This window comes from Oryctolagus cuniculus, chromosome 7 (genome assembly GCF_964237555.1).
Source record: "Oryctolagus cuniculus chromosome 7, mOryCun1.1, whole genome shotgun sequence".
Taxonomy (NCBI): Eukaryota; Metazoa; Chordata; class Mammalia; order Lagomorpha; family Leporidae; genus Oryctolagus; species Oryctolagus cuniculus.
In genome coordinates this window covers 48,640,068-48,664,173 of record NC_091438.1, presented here as the reverse complement: position 1 = coordinate 48,664,173, position 24,106 = coordinate 48,640,068, and the positions used below count along the sequence as shown (strand labels likewise).

At 49.1% G+C, this 24,106-nt stretch overlaps 7 non-coding genes across 7 annotated transcripts; 4 read left to right on the top strand and 3 right to left on the bottom strand.

Moving 5' to 3' along the window:
- The first annotated feature begins 455 nt into the window (after positions 1 to 455).
- LOC138850771 (U1 spliceosomal RNA) lies at positions 456 to 618 on the top strand. The gene has a single exon (XR_011390950.1). It is a non-coding gene; the product is annotated as a U1 spliceosomal RNA (small nuclear RNA).
- A 4,069-nt stretch (positions 619 to 4,687) lies between these two features.
- Positions 4,688 to 4,851, top strand: LOC127493886 (U1 spliceosomal RNA). The gene has a single exon (XR_007924423.2). It is a non-coding gene; the product is annotated as a U1 spliceosomal RNA (small nuclear RNA).
- An 8,466-nt stretch (positions 4,852 to 13,317) lies between these two features.
- TRNAG-CCC (transfer RNA glycine (anticodon CCC)) lies at positions 13,318 to 13,388 on the top strand. The gene has a single exon. It is a non-coding gene; the product is annotated as a tRNA-Gly (tRNA).
- Positions 13,389 to 14,475: 1,087 nt separating this feature from the next.
- Positions 14,476 to 14,547, bottom strand: TRNAE-UUC (transfer RNA glutamic acid (anticodon UUC)). The gene has a single exon. It is a non-coding gene; the product is annotated as a tRNA-Glu (tRNA).
- A 6,604-nt stretch (positions 14,548 to 21,151) lies between these two features.
- Positions 21,152 to 21,224, bottom strand: TRNAV-CAC (transfer RNA valine (anticodon CAC)). The gene has a single exon. It is a non-coding gene; the product is annotated as a tRNA-Val (tRNA).
- Positions 21,225 to 22,526: 1,302 nt separating this feature from the next.
- On the top strand, positions 22,527 to 22,598 carry TRNAE-UUC (transfer RNA glutamic acid (anticodon UUC)). Its single transcript has one exon. It is a non-coding gene; the product is annotated as a tRNA-Glu (tRNA).
- A 1,087-nt stretch (positions 22,599 to 23,685) lies between these two features.
- On the bottom strand, positions 23,686 to 23,756 carry TRNAG-CCC (transfer RNA glycine (anticodon CCC)). The gene has a single exon. It is a non-coding gene; the product is annotated as a tRNA-Gly (tRNA).
- Between the last annotated feature and the right edge of the window lie 350 nt (positions 23,757 to 24,106).

The following is a 24,106-nucleotide window of genomic DNA, read 5'->3' as shown; positions in this document are numbered from 1 at the left end:
CTGCTGGGGCAGAGAGGTGGAATTCGACTGAAAACCGTCTTTCTAGCACCAAGTGGGGCTAACACAAACGACAAAACGCGGTAAGCGTGGCTGATGGGCAGTCTCCAGGAGGCTCTCGCTGGGTGCACAACTATGGCTGCTTTGTGCTACTTCACGAACCACCTAAGGTCCCTAGGCACGACCCGAGGCCGGAAGCAGGCTAGGAGAAGGGCGCGACCCCTGAGGACCCTGAGGGGCGGCGCCCATGCAGATGAGGTCGCGCGGGGGCTGCTGCTGCGGCACCGGCTGCAGAACCACGCACGAGTCCCACGCTGTGGAAATCCTCCTGGCCTGTTGCGGGACACTCGCTGGGATCTGCGGATCTGCGCAAGGAGAGCCTGAGGAGGAGAGGAAGTCACCGCGTGTGTACACAGCGAGTTGTGCGCAGCTGTGCTGGGGTGGAAGGGTCGGAGGTCATACTGACTTGGCAGGGGAGACACCGTGATCAGGCAGGTGGTCCCCCAGGGAGAGGCTTGGCCATTGCACTGCGGCTGTGCTGGTCCCTGTGATTTCCTGAAGTGTGGGAAACTCGAGTGTAGAATTTGTGGTAGTGGGGGCCTCTGTGTGTGCCATCCCCTGTTTGTTTGTTTGTTTGTTTTTGTTTTTTCCTTTCTAGTTAAGGGTACATATTCCAAGCTTTTTTAAGGTGCATCAAAAGTTGTCAAAAAAAAAAAAAAAAACAAAAAACAAAAAACGCCTGGAATACTTCTATACCAGCACAAAGTCCTACAATAATTACTCTCAGGTTCAGTCCAGCTTCTCTTCTCATGCTTCCTGAACCCCCTGTTGCGTCCCAGCCCAGTTTCTTCTCCCTGTCAGTGATTGCTGCCCTGAGCTCCTCCACCTGGCCACACCAGTAGTCTCAGTGTCTACTTCAGCAGAGAGAGCAGGAGAGCAGCGGAGTGCCTGAGCTGGGCACTGGCTTTGAGGACATGTCCCAAGTTTTAAGCCGTTACTGCCTGTTCATTAGGTTATCCTATTGGGGGCGCCCATGGGACAGGGCTTTCACATACTGTATGTTGACTGGCTTGGGGCTCATGAAGATAGTGGGGGTCTCCTGGAGACAGCCAGTCTCTTTACGGGCTCAGTCCCCTCCTCTGCTAGCTCTGGGTGGAAGACTGCAACTATCTTGAAGGTGTGATTTAAAAAGCCAAGGGTCACACAAGATAGCCAGGATCTCCTTAGAGCCAGTCTGACTCTCCCCAGGGGCTCAGTGCCTTCCCCTGCCTCCTCTGGGTGAAAGAGTGCACCCACCCTGGCTGGAGGTGTGATTTAAAGCCCCAGGATCACACATGCAGCACAAGCAGCTATCAGTAGGGGAGATGCCGGTTGGTCTGGAGACAACTTTTCCAGCCACAGCTGGCAGCCTGCCTGTGAAGGAGGTTCTAGCTACACCTGAGGGGCCCACAGACCCCAGCCCCGCTGGACAGCCTCAGGTTTCAGCCTTACAACCTAAGACTTCTACATCAGTGGAAGCCAAAGTTATGGGGTAGAAGCCATTGCTCACTAGTGAATAGTTGGGGTGGCAGTCACAGGAGACACTCCCATCTGCACCACTGCATTCTCCAACCAGGGTGAGTGGCACCAGTATTGGTTGCCATTCAGTGTATGCTCAGGGGAAGTCCCCTGAGGCTTCAAAGTGTCACCCGCTTTGCCCAAGCTGCCTTCTCCACTCCTGCCCCGAGTGGCAAATTCTCTACGAAGCAGATAAAACCTGAGTCCCAAACACGCCCTGTGCACAGTCTCTTGGCAAGAACAGTCGCCAACCTTTCTGCTTCCAATAAAGGAACCTGTCTGTTGAGGTTGGTTTCCATCTCGTTTTTCCGTCTCTCCTTTCTGGGAGTCAAAAAGGCCAACACCCCAAGCTATTCCAGACCTAACAACCACAATCTGATATTTAAAATGCTATATAGTTTTTTTCCCTGAATTGTAAATTTTCCCTCTACTGTGGCCCCATTTTTAATAAAGACAATCCCAGTGACAAACTTAGGTTTGGGACAGTGAGTTACAAAAGATGCCAAAGTCCCAGGGGCGATATTATGGCGTCTTTGTTTCTGAAGGCTGGCGGCTGCATGGGGCATGTGTTCTCCAAACCATGCAGCCCCGACTGAGCTCAGGGGTAAGCCTGTAAAGGCAAAAACCACAGCTAGTTGGAAATGAATTACAGAACTTGTGTTTTAGCCAAGCAGATGTTACAGAAGCTAGAGAAGTAGGATCCGCTTATCTCAGGGGCATCTCACACATTTCCTGACCTTATGTAACCAAGCCTTACAGATAACATTCTTACAAGATCAGTTTTTCAATAGATGGCAGTCATGTGCCTGGTTAGGGAAAATAGAGGATACCAAGACAAGGACAAAAAGGAGTGACTCTGGTCAGGCCATGGCTCACTGGCACTTCAACTAGGTCTAGTTTAATGCATGGTCTGGTTATTGAGCACAGCTAGGATAGCAGTTGGCTATATAAGCTCCTTCTAAGCTGGCCTTGCTGGGACTTTTAATGAGGAGTCTTCTTTAAATGCCTCTCTATGGTGGGAAGACACAGGCAGGTCTGGCTGTGCAAGTCTGCCTTCAACGTCTCTCCTGTTGGCTGAGTTCCTCTCTTCCTGTCGTCCTCACAATGGTTGTATTGGTCCTGGGCCTTCCTGTCACCAGGCTGGGAACCTGTGAGACCCGCGCCAAGGGCAGGGTTCTTCCAGGGGCTTTCTTGGTTCAATCAAGTCAACTTCCGTTCTTCAAAACTGGCCAAGCCTGGGCCCGTGAGCTTTTCTGAATACGACATTCTAGCCAAAGACCAGGTCGAGAAACAGTATTTCCAGTGAGTCTTCTCACAAAGAGAACACATATCTGCTGACACAGCAACAACGATTTTGGGGCCGCTTGCATTGCCGGCGTCCATATGGGTGCTGGTCTAGGTGCCCTCTGCTCCATTTATGATCCAGGTCTCTACTTGTGGCCTGCGAATAGCAGGGGAAGATTGCCCAAGTACGTGGGCCCAGCCGCCTAGGTCGCAGACCCATTTGAAGCAGCTATGCCGCCATCGTTCCACTCGGGAGAGGAAGGCGCTGACGCGGGCAGGAAGTGGGATGGGCGAAGGGCGCTGCCTGAAAAACGCAGAGGGGACAGCGACCATGCAGCTGGGGCCAGCGGGGTCAGCTGCTCAGGCTCCGGGTAAGGAAGTACGCCCAAGTCCCGGGCGACAAAAAGGTCACATCACAGCCTCTTTCAGGAAACTCGCTGGGATCTGAGGATCAGTGCAAGGAGAGCCCAGGAAGCAGGAGGAACTCACTGTGTGTGTGCACAGAGAGTTGTGTGAGGCTGTGCTGGGACAGAAGGGGCGGAATTCATATTTACCTGGCAGGGGAGACACCATGATCACGCAGGTGGTTCTGTAGGTAGGAAGTCACATATGAGCTTATGTGTGTGTGACAAAGGCCTAAAGAGTTGACATGTAGGTCCAGCATATGCATCTCAAAGTCATCCCAATAACCTGCCAGGGGCAGCCCAGTATTTGCATCCTGCCCTGCTCCCTCTACCCAGTAACCTGCCAGGTGGGGGTCCCCGCCCCTTCTGCCTGATCACCTTCCAGGTGCAGCCCAGTATGTGCACTTCAAACATCCTAGGCATCTTCCAGAGGGTCCCGCCCATCCTTCCTCTAAGCAGGGCAATGGCAGCCAGGCTTCCTGCTGTTTCTGAGAACTTCAGAAGCAAAACTCAGATAGGAACTTTTCGCATTTACATCCAAAAAGTCCTTTGTTCCAGGAAGAGCAGAGGCAGCAAGGCAAGGCCCATCTCCTTCAGAGCCCCTGGCCTCAACCCTCTGCCTGGCAGCTGAGCCACCCACCTGGCCTGCCCAGGTGTACTCTCTCCACTCAACCATGTAACCTCACTCTCCCCCAGTCTGAGGGACTGACTGGGCACTCTCTCTCAGGGTCTGTCTGGAGAGGTGCCCATCCATTCTTACTTTGGCCCTGTCCTAATAAACCTTGCTGTTTTGCTCTCCGCTTACTCTCTGTCTCACGCCTGATTTCTTGGTTGGGCCCAGACAAGAACCCTGCCAATCTCTGGTAACCGTGCTCCCAGGGCGAGGCTCGTCCATTTCACTGCGGCAGTGCTAACCCCTGCGACTTCCCCATATGGGGGAAACTCGACTGCAGAATGTGTGGTAGTGGGGACTGTGTGCTCGCTCTCCCTGATTTTTCTCCAGTTCAAAGAGTAGATGCTCCTCAGGCTTATCAAAGCAGGTGTAATGCATGGAGATAAATCGGGTCTCCCCGCGGCGCCCGCGTGGGTCGGGGAGGGAGGGACGGGACGGGCACAGCTGTCACTCAGCTCTTGGAGGGCGCGCTGGTGGTTCTGCTGCTGGGCGCGGGGTGGGCGGGGCGCCTGCGGTGGCGTCCCGGACGGGGCGGGGCTATGTAGATAGAGCAACGCAACGCAGGGGCTGCTGGTCCGGGACCTGCTGTAGATTCACGACCGCTTTCCCGTGCTGTGGGAGAAAGCACGGGACCGCTGGCGGCACATACATGCGCTGTGCGTGCGTGAGGGCGAAGAGGGCCCGGGGCGGGGGAGGTTGAGGGGCGCAAAGTGAGCGCGTGTGAAGAGTGCGGGGCGTGTGAGGCTGTGCTGGGATGGAGCGTCTGGTCCTCATACTTACCTGGCAGGGGAGACACCATGATCAAGCAGGTGGTTTTCCCAGGGCGAGGCTCTCCCATTGCACTGCGGGAGTGCTGACCCCTGCGATTTCCCCACATGCGGGAAACTCGACTGCAGAATTTGTGGTAGTGGGGCACTGCGTTCGCGCTCTGCCCTGGCTGTGCTTTGTTGAATAGTAGATGGTTATTACCTTGCGGTAGTACTGACTGTGTCGTCGGTGAGGAAGTACTTGCAACTTTGCTGGGTTCCACAACCCTACTTACTGCATCTACACTGATAATTTTCTTGCAGTCTCATTCACTGTTACATTTCTTCCTCCTTGGATCTACTCCCTCTGGACTCATAGAGCCACCACTCACACTTTCTCTCCACGTTAACTGGCACAAGCTTGCAGTTCTATTCATTGTTTTCACTTTCTCATAATAGCTCACTATGTTCTTTGTACTTTTCCCTCTAGGGCTTGCTGCAATTTGCATCTCATTTGCAGCCCAGAGCCATGATCCCTGGTGGTGCCAGGTCCTGAAGAGGAGCAGTAGGCCCCTCTAAGACAATTATTCAGGGGACATCCTTACAGGTTTTACAGGAAAATGCAAATAAACCGCCTCAAACGAGGAAAGAAGGGCTGCTTCTCATGTAACAGGAAGCTCAGTGCTGGTTACGGTTTCAAAATCTACAGCCTCACCACATTCTCTTCCTATGATCCCACAGGAACATCCCATAGGAGCCACTGCCTCCTGCTTTTGTATACACTTTCAAGACAGTGAGCCTCAACCGATCCAGAAACCACAACTACTTTTTATGGATTGGCCTCCTACCCCAAAACTTACCCTGCTTAATACAATCTATCTCATCTCTTATCTGTAACCACTGTAAGTTCAATATAAACAATTTATAGGTTTTCCTTCTCTGATTTTTTTTTTTTTTTTTTTACAAAAATGGTTCTGAGTCCAGTGGACTTATTTCTAATGATCAGCCTTAATCCTGGGGGCTGGGGAATTTGTCCAAGGACCCAGTCCTTTCCTTGCTAAGGCTCAAAGAATCCTTGGTCTCAAGTGTTTTGGTCCAACAGTATCACTACAAATATGCTAAAAGTAGAACAATAGCACCATCTCATAAAGACTTAAATCAGTGTACTTTAGCAAACTGGATCTTTGCTACCATAGTGCTTTCTTGTGTACACACACACACACACACACACACACTGCTCCTTCCTACTCACATATCAGATCAGGCATTTGCACTGACCTGATTATTCAACAACAACAAAAAAAGACATGACTTGAGCCATCTTGTAGTCCTCAATTTCCTGTCCCTTTTGCCTCCCTAGCTTTCTACTTCTCCTCCTCAGATTCTTACTTATTCTTGTCCTCCTGGAGGGTGTCCTCTTTCAAGTCCATGGCCTTGTCTATCAGGACACAGGGGAAAAACTGAGAACTGTGCTAATATGGACAGTATTACTGCTGATTGAAATCAACTCAAATAATTGAACTGATCGTCTCTCTCAGGGTGTGTTGTGGTAAACTCCTTAGAAAAGTTCATCTTGAACATTTAGTTTTCCTCCAAAGAGAAATCTGAAGTGACAACTTCCAGAGGATGTAGAGTAAGCTCTGGCATTCACCAGGGATGAGATGAAATAGCAGTAAAAGTTGCTGGGAGCCAGCTTCTAAGTGTGTAAAACAACCAAAGGGAAGTGATGTCTCTGTTGAGTTTGCAGATGGAGTTTACAAAAGATGGCTTGCTGCCTTTCTTTCCTTTTTAGAGATTTATTTATTTATTTGAAAGTCAGCAATACAAAAGGAGAGGGATCTTCCATCCACTGGTTCACTCCCTAATGGCGACAACAGCCAGGGCTGGGCCAAGCCAAAGCCAGGAGCCAGAAGCCAGGAGCTTCTTCCAGGTCTCCCATGGGTTCACGGGGGCCAAAGCACTGGGTCATCTTGTGCTGTTTTTCCCAGGCCATTAGCAGAGAGTGGAGCAGCCAGGATGGGTCAGGCACCCTTATGGGATGCCAACATTGCAGACAGCGGCTTTATCAGTTAAGCCACAACTCATTCTTGAGAGAGATAAGGAAGAGTTACAGGAGGGCAGTTGGCCTGCCAGTCTAGCCTTGAAATCATTTAACTACACGATGTTTCCATGATCCCAAAAATGTGTACTGTGACACGATTTCCCTCTTCATGTCCCCAGTGTCTGAAGTCTCCCCAGGTTTACAGATCTAAAGGAGTTTGGAAGAGCAGAGGATAAAAAGATGTAAGCCAAGGTTCTAGCAAGTTTCAGAGCATGGCAAGAAGACTTCTTGGTGCAAGGTGTCCGGCGCATAACAAATCTTCCCAGGCAGATGAATCAATTAATTCACAGGCTTTTATTGGGGTTCCAATCCCGGGCAAGGTTCCCTGGTCCCAACAGAGCAACAGACTGGGGGCCGGAGAAGTCGCGCATCAGAGATGGGGAGGTCTCCTTTCATAGATTCAGGGCATGGGGGTTAAAGGTTGAGGTGGGTCTGATCCTCATTGGTTGACCTTTAGGCACCCTCAGGGACCTTGACAAGGACTTCCCCCACCCCCGGAAGTACAGGTAGGAACCTTCCATTCCCGGAAGTATAGGCCTTCCTTCCATGTGGATCCCAAAGCTACCATCCCGACCTTTTGATGATAGGAAAGGGGGTGACAAAGAGTCTCTCTGGCTACTTCCTGCTGACTAGGGACGTCATCTACAGGGGCCCGCTGCGGATATCTTGGGGCTCCGCTGGGACAGGCATGTATGGATGGAGAAGCATCTGGTTGAGCGCCTGGTTGCTGAAGGCCTTGGTTCATTCCATTATCAGCTGCTGTAAACACTTAAACAGACACTGCAGAATACAAGTCAGGGTGAGAATAGCAACCAATGATACTAAGAGTGGCATTAACAAAGTAATGAGAGGATTTCATAAAGGAGAGGAAATGAGGGGGCGTGGTCTCTGGACCCTTGTGAGGATTGTTTGATGGACATGGTTTAAATCTGATCCCCGCTGAGATCGGGAGAAAGGCCACTCAACTTTTGCAGGTAGAGGGGTTTGTCTGTAGAGAAATTCTGAATAATCATATGACATTAAGTGGAGGAGAGGACCATCAGTATACACATGTTGGGAGTAGAGCCATTGATGTTAGAGTAGAGGTTATGATTACAAAGGAATGAGCCCCGAGTGGGCTAGACAGGGTCTAGAACAAAGGACAGAGTCGTTATTAGAGGACTCAAGAAAGGTGCTGGCAAAGCCACAACTCAGTTTGCTGATTGAGAGGCAAATAGAACCTGACAGAAGGGGCTTGATAAAAATCTGGTGGGCTTTAGGCCTTATAAGTTAAGAGGCCCGGATCTGTCTGTCTCTTCACATGGGGTACATCCTAAGGGAGGTGTGAAGCTCCTTGGGGAAGGCACCCTGTTGACTTCCATTATCTACCTGGCCTGGGAGGAGAGCTGGCCAAGTGAAGGCAGGTGGCATCTCTAACAGGAAACTTACAGTTCTGCCTGCAATGTTGCTGACGCTACTTGGCCATCTCTTCTCAGCAGTGGTGGTCACCTTGGAAGCTGGGCTGAGTGAAGCGCTTTTCAGCTTAGAGCCAATAAGATCTGTGGCTCGGACCTGAAGTCCTTCGACTCCAGGGCAAGTCCATTTCCAGTGATCCAACTCTTGGCTGGCAGAGCTGCCAGGGCTCTTCCTAAGCTGACTTCTGCTGAAGCCCAGGCTTACCACATTGAAAGCCACAGCAGTGGACTGGCCTGTTGGGACTCCTTGAGGGCAGATCACTGTACAGAACAGCTATTCATAGGCCTGCCACCTATCTTTCCATTTCTGATGCCTGGCTTTCTTTTCCTCCTGGTTTTTGTTAAAGCAGACCAGAGGATGCAAGTCCAGGGGCTGCTCAAGTCCCATCTCTAATCTAAAAATCAAATTGTGCACCTTGGAGAGTCCTTCAGAATAGAATTAGTTTCCTGGCCTCTTCTTTCTTCAAAATAACTCTTTCCTTCTAACCTTCCTTACCAAATGCACATTTCTGTACTTGTGATGTTTTCCATCTGCCAATTTCCTTGATCTACATTTCTAAATAACCTGTTAAAAATGTCAGATTAAGATGAAGGTAACACATCAAATTTCAGCCTGAGTTTCTCCAAGCAATGTTGAACTCTTTTCATAGACAGTTTATAAACTGACCCAAACTTTTTTATAGAATATAACTTGCTGAGTATACAAAAGTTTACATTTAGACACATTTATCTCATTTGCCTTTATCCAATTTAAATTAGCAGTTACACCTAAATGACTTAAGATGCTGATATTAAATATTGCTATCTGAATTCAAGTAAAGTTAAAATTGCATTCATCTAGAACAAGTACTAATTACCCATTTTTGTTTCATTGAGTACTGATTACCCGGAAACCATTTAAAATAAATTCAAAAGAAGTTTAGCAAGTTACAAAGCGATATTTTCAAAGGTAGTGTTCTTCCTAGATTCAAAGAGAAATTCCTTCAAGCTCAGTGTCTTTTTACAGTTACAGTTGCATTTTTCCTAAGAACACCTTAGGCCCATGATGTCATATTCAGTTGGCCACGTGGGGCTTAGGCACTTGACCTAAAACCCAGCAGACCAAAGGGGTGGGGTGAAGGAGGGAAAAAAGAGGGAGAAGGAGAGTGTGAGAGAGACAAGAGAGGAGAAGAGCTAGTGAGGAAAGAGAGAGATGAGAGGAGAGAGGGAGCAGGAGAGAAGAGAAAGGAGACCAGAGGAGGAGGCTAGAGAGCCATCTGGGGAGTGAACCAGCGGATGGAAGACTTTCTATCTCTCTCTGTCTCTCTACCTCTCTCTGTAACTCTGCCTTTCAAAAGATTTATTTTTATTTATTTTGAAAGGCAGAGTTACAGAGAGGCAGAGGCAGAGAGAGGGTTCACTCCCCAGATGGCCCCAATGGCCGGAGCTGCACCAAGCTGAAGCCAAGAGCCTCCTTTAGGTCTCCCATGTGGGTGTAGAGGCCCAAGCACTTGGACCATCTTCTACTGCTTTCCCAGGCCATAGCAGATAACTGGATTGGAAGTGGATCAGCCAGGACTTGAACCAGTGCCCATATGGGATACTAGCACTGCAGGCAGCGACTTTACCAGCTATGCCACAGCACTGCCCCCCCCCCCCACACACCTTTAAACATGTTAACTCAGAAATTGGTGGCATAACCCTATGGGAATCAAAGCCTTCTTTTGAATCTTTTCAGGTAGATTCCCTGCATTGTTGGATTTTGCTGCCATCCCACCAATAATCACATCCTCTTTGCCAGTATCATCTAAAGCAGATAACAAAAAGCCCTAGTGGCTAGAGTGTTGGTAGACATTAAAAATATATTTTTATTTGCACTGGAAATGAAAAGTGAAATTTGTCCTCAAAGTTATTTTCTTATATGGTCAGAATTGGATTCTTAGGCAGTTTTGGTGTGCTCAAAGTCCATTTCAAACTCTTGCTTGGTTCAGTAAACTTAGATCTATTCCATGAGGTTTTTTTTTTTTTTTTTAGTCCAAGGATGCAAAATCTATTGCTCATAATTCTTTCATTATCAAGCACAACCCTTCAGTAAAGAGTACATAGAAGTCAGTGAGAAAAAATAGATTCTACTCAATTTCAAATTGGGAAATGTGGGATCCCAAAGCCAAGAGTGGGGCCTCCAAGGGACCCTAAGCGGGGACCCATCCAGAGCTGCAAGCTCCTTGCCTGAGGAATCAGGGGTGATTCCCAGACTTTGTTTTTTTTTTTTTTTTTATTGTTGTTGTTGTTTTTTGTTTGTTTGTTTGTTTAGTTTGGAAATGCTGTTGACCTTTGTAGATTAGAAAGTGTTGATAGTTGAAGATGGCAGATGTCAGGTTTTCTGAGGCAAATCCCAATGCCCTCTCCCTGCCTGGTTTCCGTAGTGAAATGGTTATCATGTTCCCCTCACACATGAAAGGTCCCCGGTTCAAAACCAGGTGGAAACAAAGGAGTGGCGTTTTTGCGGGTCCTGTCAGGCATTTTATCCTGGTCTGGGAACAACAAACCGAAAACCAGCCGATCCTGTAGCACAGGTGCTGGTGTTACTTACTTGATGTCTATCACCTTCAGTTTGGTTCACTGGACCCCAAGTCACCAGGATGAGGGCATTTGGATGTGGGGCCTGGGAGAGGTAATTAGACTTAGAAGAGGAATAAGACGGTGGTCTGCAAGCCAGGAAGAGTGCCCTGCCAAGGAACCGAATCAGCTGGCACTCTGCTAGTGGCAGCCCGCATTAAAATAGCTCACTAAGGGATTCAATGACAGGACTCTGCAAAGTTCATCATCTCCTTAGTTTCTTAGGTCAAGTAGTTCGTTGTCCTTAAATGTGAGTGCTGGCAAGAAATACTAGAATGATGAGCAAGTGGGAAGCAAGAGGCAGATAAGGTGCTAATGACTTAACTGATGAAAACAGGGATACTACACGGATTCAGGCTGCAGCTGTGTCCAGATTTCAGATGTGGACGGTTCACACAGTGTCCAGTGTGGAAGTGGATGGCATGGAATAGACTGGCTGAAGGGAAGGCAATTTTTCATCTGCTTTTATTAGTGGAAGTAAGAGATGATAGGTGGAAAGTAGTTCAAAAAGTGGCAGTAAGCTTGTATTCAATAAACTTATGCCCTTTTTACATTAAACTGGAAGCAATTTACGTTGTGAGAATGAGAAAGTGCATCCAAAGAGTACAGCAAGATTTGGCTTGGGAGTAAGTACATGTAGTAAGCAGGGGTACACATAGATTGTAGTGACCAATTCAAGCCCTCAGGTGATACCCTGCTCTTCAGGAGGTGCTGTTCTTGGGTCTGATCATAGAGTATTGCTGTGCGGAGTGATGTCGTGACGCTGACAGGGAACTGTCTGCTGTGTTAAGCATTAGCATTTGACCTGATGCAGAGATTTAGCAGAGACTCTAAGATGCATGCAACATTGAGCTGAGAATTGGAAGTTGAGAGTAGGAAGTGCAGGTTTGTGAGAATAAATATAGATGTTGTTGGCATATAGAGGTGGTATTTGAAGTTGTATTGGCTAGACCTGGTGTGTGTCTTGGGTGATGGACAGAGGACAAATAAAACCAAGGCTATGCAAGCTCAAAGTGAAGGTTGATTCCCTTGCTGAGCCCTAAGTTCTGACCCAGCGTGGACCTTGCATGGCCTCTCAGTGAGAGAAGCACGATCCCCTGTCACGGCTCCTGTCCTCCAAAGCCGTCAGGACTCCCAGACCTGACTTGGGGAACAACAACTCTCCAGGTTCTTCTCCTCATCTTCCTTTCCCCAGGGAGAACTGGGTACACAACTCTCAACTATTTGAACTTCATCAAAAGACCAATATGTTAACATTTCAACCATCAACATTTCTTTAAAATAAAAGATCTCTGCGACTGAGATCCCAGTAGAAGGAATGGGCCATCAAAGAAGGAGGTACCTTTCTCTGAAGGGAGGAGAGAACTTCCACTTTGACTATGACCTTGTCTAAATAAGATCAAAGTCAGCGACCTCAAGAGGCTTCCATAGCCTTGGAAACTCATGACGAGAGCCTAGGGAGATTTCTGACGCCATAAGCAAGAGTGTCAAGTTGTTAAGTCAACAACAGGAGTCACTGTGTACTTACTCCTCATGTGGGATCTCTGTCCTTAATGTGTTGTCCAATGTGAATTGATGCTACAACTAGTACTCAAACAGTATTTTACACTTTATGTTCTGTGTGGGTGCAAACTGATGAAATCTCTATTTAATATATACTAAATCGATCTTCTGAATATAAAGATAATTGAAAATGAATCTTGATGTGAATGGAATGGGAAAGGGAGCGGGAGATGGGAGGGGTGCAGGTGGGAGGGAAGTTATGGCGGGAGGGGAAGCCATTGTAATCCATAAACTGTACTGTGGAAAATTATATTTACTAAATAAATGTTTTAAAAAAAATACCCACGTCCTTACATAGCTGATAAATTAAAGCATACTAATTGAGGAAATTGGATATTCCCAAAGAAATCAACATTGACCTCAAGAGTTGTTGATCTTTTTATATCACACATCCCTGTACATGCTTTAAACATCATATAAAATAGACACCATGTTTTTATCATAAGATTGGTTATTACTTTTACAAAAAAACCATACATCCTACAAAGTACAATTCCATGAACCAAAATTGACTTCTTCATTTCTCTATGTTGATTCTGTCCTTTGGTTTCCTTTCTTTTGCGTCTGCTGCTGCTACTTTCTCCTCTGATCAGAACTTTACTTACCTACCCTTACCAGTTAGGTCACCTTCTAAGAACCACTAGGGCAACACTTGGAAGCTGGCCGTTGGAGACAGCAGTAGAAACAAGCAACCTGAATGAATTTCTGATGTTTCACTATGGAGATCTGTCATACAGTTGGAAAGAACCTTTTTTGAGTTGCTTCAGGTAAAGTTAGACATTTTGATATTGATAGTTTTGTGAAAGTCTTCTATTAAAATACTTCTGTGTGGGTGCGTTTGTTAGCTTTGACTCAACACTACAATAAACCTCTTTTGCAAAAATGGCTCTTTTTGGGGATACTCTCAGTAGTGACCACTTTGACTGCAATAGTGGTAGGTGCATTGGTGGTTCAGTGGTAGAATTCTCGCCTCCCACGCGGGAGACCCGGGTTCGATTCCCGGCCAATGCAGCTTTGCTCTTTTTGGGATCTTTACACTTCTCTGTGAAATTGCACTGCATAGGCTGGTGCTAGGACCCTTGTCTAGGCGATCCTGAACTGATGACAAGAGTCCATGAAGCAGCAACACAATCTTAGTGGGATCTCAAATTACTGCACACAATAAGAGCGTAGGAGAGTTTTTGCAGTTTGGAATGTTGGTTCTTGGAGCCACTGCCACTACCACCTAGGCTCCTGGACGGTCCAGGTGCATCAATCATTCCAGAATCAAATGTCACTAAGTCCCTGGGATTGCACAGAAAACTGCATTGGGTCCCCCACTCTGACAACTGACATAGGTCAGGCAAGAAATTGTGATGTAGGAGGCAGGTCTGTAGGGTCTGTCGGAGAGCAGGGTCACACAGGTTTACTGCTAGACAACCCAAGGGAACAGTCACAGAATCTTTGCAAAGCGTCTTGAGAGGCTGCTCTTCACTCCTGATGTTGAAAGTCCTTCTGAAGAGCCCCGATTTCCATCCTAAAGGTTTCAGTGCAGCCCACAGACTGAGACCATGTGCCCAGATTGCACTAGGCATTTTCAAAAACTTGATTCTTGTTTGAATTTCTTTTTCTGAAGATGAACTTTTCCTGTCCAGTGACGTCTTTGCAATCCAACATAAAGCTGGACATCTTTGAAACACAGGAATCCCCAGGCTTACCAGACCTCTAGGCTAGCAGGCTGATTCAGGTAAGCACCAGGAAGACACTTCCCCCACACCCTGGTGTGGGAGGGGCTTTGGATGAGAGTGCACTGCAGAAGGTGATCTCCATGTGCTGGTTCAGTGAATGCTGACGTCCATCAGCGACAAACATAAGGCAGAGCCCCACAGTTTCCATGCTGGGCGTCAGCCGGCTCTTCTCAGACTCCTGTTAAATTTTCCTGCAGACTTTCAAAAGCTCATTTTACTGCACTGTAGTGAGTTTGAGCCACATAGTTGTGTAGCCTGGGGTATGTTGCTTGTGGGACTAGTCAAGCGGCAGGGGCCTGAGTGGGAATTGGAGATGACAACAGCAGGCCCAGAGGGAGAGTTGGGAAGAGCATGGGAGCATAAAAGAACCCTTCCCTGACCGGGAATCGAACCCGGGCCGCGGCGGTGAAAGCGCCGAATCCTAGCCACTAGACCACCAGGGACACACAGCAAGCACTGTCTGGTCTGTTTCCATAGCAGCAGCGGCTGCGTTGGACACGCGCGTCGGAGAAGAACTAATCCATGTTACCACACCTGCGCCTCGTCCCGCCTTCAGGGAAGCCCTGGGAGGCCGGCCCCTGCAGATTCCCGCCAAAGGGCGAACCGCACAGGACGCACCAGGAGCCCCTCCCCGCAGGCCGCCTGGCGTCCGGGCTGAGCTCAGAAACCACGCAGCCTTGGGGAGCAGACAGCGGGCCTCCGGGGAGGTGTGTACAGGCGACAGGGCACCCGGGGGTGGCCGGCGGGAGGGAGACCCGAAGGCGCCCCGGGTACAAGGAGCTGAGTTGAGCCGCTACGAGCTCCGACGACAACGCCCACAGAAGCAGGGACACAGACGCCCGAGGGAATCTCTCCCAAGCAAGGGCCTTGAGATCCACAAAGACCACCACGAGCCCGTCCCCAAAACCCTGCCGCCCCTGAGTGTTTCCATCTCAGCTGGAGCTCGGTCCCCATCCTCCCCACGCTCAGAACAATCCCAAACACGAGGGCTCTGGCGCCGGGGCGTTCCTCGACTCCACATCTAACCCTTCTCGATAGAGAAGGGCTGGAATCATGGGAAGTGAAAGCGGCACATGTGAGAAAAGCCAGGTGAAGACGCAGGCATCAAAGCTCTAAATTTTGCTTTGTTCTCCTTGCCAGTAAAGGAGCCTTTCAACACGCATTGGAGGAGATTCACTCAACTCTGCCTGGGGAGCCTTCAGTGCTCTGCTCTGAGGCAATGGCCTCAGAACAGAATATGGAGTCCTCATGGACTCACCCACACTTGTCTTCTAAACCCCTGAGGAGGTGCAGTATATTCCAAAAGAGCTACGTGACTCTTCCAATTTACAAAGACAGAAACACATGAGATATATGTGGAAATTGATATTAAGGGTATAGGATAATAGTGAAGGAAACATAACATTGGATGGATGGACTTCCAGAATGCCTTACTCACAGTGTGGTGACGATGGCGTGGCTTCTGGTCAAGGAACTCACTCTGTAGCAAATGATTGCAGCTGTGGGCCTACACTCATGGAACTCATTGATTTCACCACATTCTCTCACATCCTGAAGCCTCTGGTCTGATTAGAACAGTGGAATGACCTCTTGAAGCCTCAGTTACCATGCCAGCTATGTGGGACAAGGTTCTCCAGGCAACCGTTCACCAGGCGGTGCTGTTTCTCCCATAGCCAGGATTCACAGGTCCAGGGACCAAGGAGTGGAAATGGAAGCAGCACCACTCATTATTACTGCTAGTAATACACTAGCAAAATTTGGCTTTCTCTACCTTTGCCTTCACGTTCTTCTGGTCTGGAAGTCTTAGTTCAGAAGGGAGAAATGTACCCATCAACAGACAATGGTTCTATGGAACATTAAGACTGCCACTCAGCTGGAAAAGGAGCTAAAGAAAGCAGAGGCGTCGCTGAGACAAGGAGACCTCCCAGGAGGCCTGCGGGGAAGCACAGGCCAGATCCCAGGGGTGGGAATCGTGACTATGTGGAAAAAGAGGGAAGAAGCGGAGATGCGCATGGGAGAGAAATGCTCAAGGATCTCTACACGTCCAAGAAGGAGGCAGCGAAGAGAGTATTTTGCTTTGTTTTTGAAGTCGCAAAATGATAGGCGGCACAATGGTTGCCAGCAAGCTTCGCCAGCCTGGAGGTCTGCAATTCGAACCCAGGTCACCGCGACACCTTCTAGCTCGCAGCTGCCGTCGGGCCGGTGTCGCTCGGCTCCTGCAGCCACCGGAGCGGAGGGAGGTCCCTGGCTCGAAGCGATTCGAAGAGGAGTAAACCTCACCGTGCACAAACCCGGAGCCGGCCACGTCAAAGAAGGAAATTTGGATGTGCTCTTTGTCACAACTGGATGGGAAATACCCCCAACGGTGAACTGCTGCCTCGCAGGGACCCGCGGAAGCAGTTTCCACTAATGAAATAGTGTGGTTTAGCCATTCTCCCAGGAGAGCTATTTCAAATACCAGTCGGACTTCTCTTCTCTTCTCTTCTCTTCTCTTCTCTTCTCTTCTCTTCTCTTCTCTTCTCTTCTCTTCTCTTCTCTTCTCTTCTCTTCTCTTCTCTTCCTCTTCTCTTCCTCTTCTCTTCCTCTTCTCTTCCTCTTCTCTTCCTCTTCTCTTCCTCTTCTCTTCCTCTTCTCTTCCTCTTCTCTTCCTCTTCTCTTCTCTTCCTCTTCTCTTCTTTCTTTCTTTCTTTCTTTCTTTCTTTCTTTCTTTCTTTCTTTCTTTCTAAACAGGAAACCAGATTGAGCATTGAATGAGTTTACAATAAAAACTATAATAAAAAGTCATGGTCCAGAATGGCTTGTCTCCACTCCCTGTATCCTAGTTTTTATGGGAACAATAAATTATTGCACTACAGTACACATGGCAAATTATTGCATTATGGTACAGAACTTTTTAAAAAGAAGTGAGTTTTGCGGTATGTTTAATTTTGACAAATGCAGTCAGCACCCAGTTCAAGTTACAGAAGATTACTATGATTCAAGAAAGGTGTGTGGAGCCCCTTTCCAAGCCATTCCTTCCCTCTCTCTCTCTTAGGTAATCACTAATCTGAGTATTATCTCCAGAGCTCACAATTGCCTATTTTTAAATTCATGTCAATGATTGTACAAGGGTACTTCAAGAAGATTGTGTTAAATGGCTGTCAAAGGTAAGTTTCCTTGGCTGTAATTTTTTTTGAAATCCATTCAGATGAGCAGTCTTCACCAAGTTCACCCAAAAAATCATATCAGGAAAAAAAATGCTTGGATTTCAAAAATGTTTCACCAAAACGAATGTTTTAATTCCATTTTCTATGAAATTTTTGAAGCACCCTTGTGTACATTTTTGTATGTGGCTTCTCCCCACTCCCAGGTAATTATGCCCATTATGTTTGAGATATATCCAAGTTATGTGTATCATTTCTAAATTTTGGTCCCAAACTTTCCTGAGCTTTTTATAGAAGAAAAAGTAGGAAAGTCACTGAACTCCATATGGAATGCTGGTCTTCCATGGCTGAAATAAATATCTTCCTAGGGATTTGTTTCTTAAACTCCAAATATTGCTCTGAATTAATTCAAAACTTTGTAGTTGAGTTTTCTGCCAGTACCATGTATGCAAAGCAATCTAGATCAGTTTTCTATTCAGTGTAGACATGCATAGCATGTCTGTACTATAATTTATCTAGCTAGCCCATAAATGTAGCCATCTAACCCCCCCTCCAAGCTTGCAAAATGAGTGAGCAATAGTAAAATGGTTGTATCCATGCAGGTATCATTATGGAATCGGAGCAATTATTTCTCTGGGGGCAAGCATTTAAGTGTGAGTCTTACGGTTTTCTTTTCAGAAAAAGGACAAGTTTGTTTCCGCCCGGTTTTGAACCGGGGACCTTTCGCGTGTTAGGGGAATGCGATAAAAACCACACTACAGAAACCACCGCCCAAAACCTCTCCCTTCAAAGCTGGCAGCTGACCGAGAAGGTTTCCTCCCTGTGCCCTCAGAGCCCAGTCTCTCTGGTGCCATTGGTGAGCGCATTCAGCTGTTAACCAAAAGGTTGGTGGTTTGAGCCCACCCAGGGATGGCATGCAGATGAGCACATTCTTGTATCTACTTCTCTGCTGTCCCCACAAAGGCCACTTCCCCACGTCATTCCACTCTCCTAGACCACCTTTTGGAAGCCAAGGAATCCTGAAACACACACCGAGGAGGAACCCAGTCCTGGGGCCCAATGTGCTGGCGCCAGTGAGGTCCGGCGTACTCACCATTATTAACAATAATTTGTTTTGTTTTGTTTTGTTTTGTTTTGTTTTACAGGTGGTTTCTTTCTCCTTTTTTTTTTTTTTAAGATTTATTTTATTTATTTGAAAGTCAGAGTTACACAGAGAGGAGAGGAAGAGAGGTCTTCCATCCCATGGCTCACTCTCCAGTTGGCTGCAATGGCCGGAGCTGTGCCGATCCGAAGCCAGGATCTAGGAGCATAGCAGAGAGCTAGATGGGAAGTGGGGCAGCCAGGACTTGAACCAGTGCCCATATGGATGCTGGCACTTCAATCCGGGGCTTTAGCCCGCTGCGCCACAGCGCCATCCCCACCATTATTAACAATAATTTGTAAAAATAAGTTTTTGTACTCTGTGCAAGTACTTTCAAACTCTTCTGAAGCCTGATTGGATTCATGAGAACACCGCAGTGGTCATTGTATTGTACACTAGGAAGATGTATCATGCACGTCTTTAGCCCCTGTGCAGCTGTGTCCATAGTGTAGCGTTGCCTGTGCAACTGCTTCCTTATGGCTGGTATACACGGCTTCAAATATCAGCCAACTTGGAAACTGCTCTTTTCCGAGAATGGCACTAAGTCATATTCCAGGTGGTTTATGAACTCCATTAGTGTTCCTCTCTTCACTTACTTGTCAGCACAAGCTTACTATTCAGGGATCTTGAACCTCCAACAAGGGGAGTGTGGCCCCCCTGCTTGACTAAGAGCTTGGTGCAACAGGAGGATTTGGTGGGCTCTCCCCACAGCTGCTCTGCTGTGGGTGTTGATAGCTAAACTTCTAAGCTAGCTTGCAGACTTCCAATAACTGCAACTGTTGTCTGTGATGACCTGGTTACATGCATCCAAAGAACCCTGCCAGATGACCTCTTTTATGGCTTTCAGCCAAGCCACTATCCCAGAGGGGAATCCTCATGGTGTCAGACACCTGTTCTCCTGCTTTCCTTTATATCTTCAGAGATCTTGCTTTGGCTTCCACAGGAAGTGATGAGAAGCCAATGCTTCTTTTCCTGCTATACCATGGTCAGTGAGCATGCAGATAACTCTCTCCATAGTATTCCTTGCCAGATGTTTGCTGGGGCTCTGCCCAGACCATCTGTCCATGTGAGATGCATCACTGGAGCCAAAGGAACCTGCACCCGACAGGCAGACCTGGGCCCTAGTGCTGTGGGCTCATGATCCCTTGGTTCTTCTGTTTCTCCCATGAGCAGAAACAGAGCTCTTGACTCCTGCATGCTGAACCTGGGTCCTGGACCAAGGCTTTTGTTCTTTCTTTCATTTTTGCATCGTGATTTCTCCCACCAGGGGCATCGCAGGGGGTTTCTGAGTGTGATGTTTCAAGTGAACTTCTGGGGTGATCTCTGTTAGGTGTTGATTGACAGAGATGCATTCTCTGTTTGATGGCGCATGTCAGGAAAACTAGTGTGTGAGTCTGTATTGATTGTCCATTATCCTGGAGAGGCTAGTATTTCCTGGCATTTGAGCCTGCAGCAGTGAGGAGCTGCTCACCTCTTTCCAGTGTGTGGCGAAATTATTATGGCACTATAGCTGTCAGCAAGAGTTTTTTTTTTGTTTTAAGATTTATTTGTTTATTTGAAAGGCAGCGTTACAGAGACAGAGAGAGGGAGAGAGAAAAATCTTCCATCTGCTGATTTACACCCTAAATGACCTCAAGAGCTGGGGCTGCGCCAGGCTGAAGTCAGGAGCTTCTTCCGGGTCTCCCACGTGGATACAGGGGCCAATCACTTGGGCCATCCTCCACTGGCCACCCAAGCCCTTCCAAGCAGCACCATCTAAGACCAGGGCTCGAAAGCTCTCCTGGGAGAGAAGGCAAAGCTCTGGCTGTGGTGAAGACAGCACACCAGTGAAGACAGCGCCAAGAATTCCAGGGACAAAGTACAAGAGAGTGTGGGAAAGGGGTTGGGAGCCATTAGGATGCACTCAGCACACGCTGGGATTCCAGTTATTAAAACTATCGGCTGCCTGAACCTTCAGAGGGGGCGTGCAACCCTCACAGTGTCCTGAGAATTCTCTTGGGTGGGTGTGGGTTAATGTAAATATATACTTTCAACTGGGGTGCCTGGGGAATATTGACAGTATCAGCTTGGTTTGAGATCCAGATGCAGATTTAAATTCAGGTTCTCTCCACCAATCAGTGGGTTCTGCCGCTGTGTTCCCATAGGATGGGAAGACAAGCAGGCCCCTCCTCAGCTCCCCTCTGGAGCTCACAAACCAGAAAGCACTGGTTCCGTGTCAGCTTAGGCAGAGGACTGAGGCCTGTGGAGAAGATTCACTGTAAGAAACCTGAAGAGCCTACACTGTGGTGTGTGGTGCTGGCTTCCCCATAGGCTCCGGTTCCTGTCCCAGCTGCTTCCCTGGATAGTAGTGGAGGATGGCCAAGTCCTTGGGCCCCTGCACCCACCTGGGGATTTGGAAAAGGGTCCTGGCACCTGGCTGTGGATTGTCTCAGCTTCAGCTGTTGAGGCCATTTGGGGAGTGAACCAGCAGAAGGAAGACATCTCTCTGTGTCTCCATCTTTCTCTAACTCTGTACTTCAAATAAATAAACAAAGAAATATTTAAAAGAAAAGAAGAGAAATATGAAGAGAGAGAAAGTAAGAAAGAAAGGAAAGAAAACCTGAAAGCATTTCCCTCTTGTAAACCTGGCCGGAGTCGGGTGACAATGGCCAGCACGGGAGAAGAGAAACGAGGTCTGGTTGATGTGAGCTGCGTGGACACGTGGACACGGCCACTTCTCCTCCTCACTCTGCTCTTATTCTCCTGGCTTCAGGAAAAGAACTCTGTTTCCACCCGGTTTCGAACCGGGGACCTTTCGCGTGTGAGGCGAACGTGATAACCACTACACTACGGAAACCAACCGCGGTAGTACCTGCTAAACTATTTCCCGGAAAGCCATGCAGATGAAGCCTGTGCCCTGGTATCTTCATGAGACAATGTGGTGCCTTTCTCGTCCCCTTCCCGCCGCCTTCGGTCACTTCCCCCATCCACACGGAATGAGAAACCCCGCGTTTCCACGAACACGTTAGGGTCCTGCGGGACAGAGGGGGCAGTGTCCGCTCTCCTGCGGGAGCAGCACGGGCGCCAGCCTCTGGGGATCCCGCACTCCCTGCGGCCCGGCACGCCTGCGCCACGCCACATCCCCGCACGTCCCCGAAGGAGCCGCTGGAGCTCCTCCTCGGGACGCCCCGGGAGCTGCCGGGTACCCGCCACGGTCCCTGGGCCCGGAGCAGGCCTGGCAGAGGCTGAAGCGGAGGACACAGCCGACGAAGGCGCGCCAAGGACAGCCCAGTGCCACTGCCGGGGGGCGCTGGAGCTCCTCCTCGGGACGCCCCGGGAGCTGCCGGGTACCCGCCACGGTCCCTGGGCCCGGAGCAGGCCTGGCAGAGGCTGAAGCGGAGGACACAGCCGACAAAGGCGCGCAAGGACAGCCCAGTGCCACTGCCGGGGGGCGCGAGGGACATGGGTCTGCTCGCCTTGGTCCGCGCCGCTTACTTGAACTCCGTCACCAGGAGGAAGGAGCGGGTGACAGCAAGGCCCGTCCTCGAGCCACAGGAACACACGCGCTCCTGGCGGGTTAGATGTGGAGTCGAGGAACGCCCCGGCGCCAGAGCCCTCGTGTTTGGGATTGTTCTGAGCGTGGGGAGGATGGGGACCGAGCTCCAGCTGAGATGGAAACACTCAGGGGCGGCAGGGTTTTGGGGACGGGCTCGTGGTGGTCTTTGTGGATCTCAAGGCCCTTGCTTGGGAGAGATTCCCTCGGGCGTCTGTGTCCCTGCTTCTGTGGGCGTTGTCGTCGGAGCTCGTAGCGGCTCAACTCAGCTCCTTGTACCCGGGGCGCCTTCGGGTCTCCCTCCCGCCGGCCACCCCCGGGTGCCCTGTCGCCTGTACACACCTCCCCGGAGGCCCGCTGTCTGCTCCCCAAGGCTGCGTGGTTTCTGAGCTCAGCCCGGACGCCAGGCGGCCTGCGGGGAGGGGCTCCTGGTGCGTCCTGTGCGGTTCGCCCTTTGGCGGGAATCTGCAGGGGCCGGCCTCCCAGGGCTTCCCTGAAGGCGGGACGAGGCGCAGGTGTGGTAACATGGATTAGTTCTTCTCCGACGCGCGTGTCCAACGCAGCCGCTGCTGCTATGGAAACAGACCAGACAGTGCTTGCTGTGTGTCCCTGGTGGTCTAGTGGCTAGGATTCGGCGCTTTCACCGCCGCGGCCCGGGTTCGATTCCCGGTCAGAGAAGGGTTCTTTTATGCTCCCATGCTCTTCCCAACTCTCCCTCTGGGCCTGCTGTTGTCATCTCCAATTCCCACTCAGGCCCCTGCCGCTTGACTAGTCCCACAAGCAACATACCCCAGGCTACACAACTATGTGGCTCAAACTCACTACAGTGCAGTAAAATGAGCTTTTGAAAGTCTGCAGGAAAATTTAACAGGAGTCTGAGAAGAGCCGGCTGACGCCCAGCATGGAAACTGTGGGGCTCTGCCTTATGTTTGTCGCTGATGGACGTCAGCATTCACTGAACCAGCACATGGAGATCACCTTCTGCAGTGCACTCTCATCCAAAGCCCCTCCCACACCAGGGTGTGGGGGAAGTGTCTTCCTGGTGCTTACCTGAATCAGCCTGCTAGCCTAGAGGTCTGGTAAGCCTGGGGATTCCTGTGTTTCAAAGATGTCCAGCTTTATGTTGGATTGCAAAGACGTCACTGGACAGGAAAAGTTCATCTTCAGAAAAAGAAATTCAAACAAGAATCAAGTTTTTGAAAATGCCTAGTGCAATCTGGGCACATGGTCTCAGTCTGTGGGCTGCACTGAAACCTTTAGGATGGAAATCGGGGCTCTTCAGAAGGACTTTCAACATCAGGAGTGAAGAGCAGCCTCTCAAGACGCTTTGCAAAGATTCTGTGACTGTTCCCTTGGGTTGTCTAGCAGTAAACCTGTGTGACCCTGCTCTCCGACAGACCCTACAGACCTGCCTCCTACATCACAATTTCTTGCCTGACCTATGTCAGTTGTCAGAGTGGGGGACCCAATGCAGTTTTCTGTGCAATCCCAGGGACTTAGTGACATTTGATTCTGGAATGATTGATGCACCTGGACCGTCCAGGAGCCTAGGTGGTAGTGGCAGTGGCTCCAAGAACCAACATTCCAAACTGCAAAAACTCTCCTACGCTCTTATTGTGTGCAGTAATTTGAGATCCCACTAAGATTGTGTTGCTGCTTCATGGACTCTTGTCATCAGTTCAGGATCGCCTAGACAAGGGTCCTAGCACCAGCCTATGCAGTGCAATTTCACAGAGAAGTGTAAAGATCCCAAAAAGAGCAAAGCTGCATTGGCCGGGAATCGAACCCGGGTCTCCCGCGTGGGAGGCGAGAATTCTACCACTGAACCACCAATGCACCTACCACTATTGCAGTCAAAGTGGTCACTACTGAGAGTATCCCCAAAAAGAGCCATTTTTGCAAAAGAGGTTTATTGTAGTGTTGAGTCAAAGCTAACAAACGCACCCACACAGAAGTATTTTAATAGAAGACTTTCACAAAACTATCAATATCAAAATGTCTAACTTTACCTGAAGCAACTCAAAAAAGGTTCTTTCCAACTGTATGACAGATCTCCATAGTGAAACATCAGAAATTCATTCAGGTTGCTTGTTTCTACTGCTGTCTCCAACGGCCAGCTTCCAAGTGTTGCCCTAGTGGTTCTTAGAAGGTGACCTAACTGGTAAGGGTAGGTAAGTAAAGTTCTG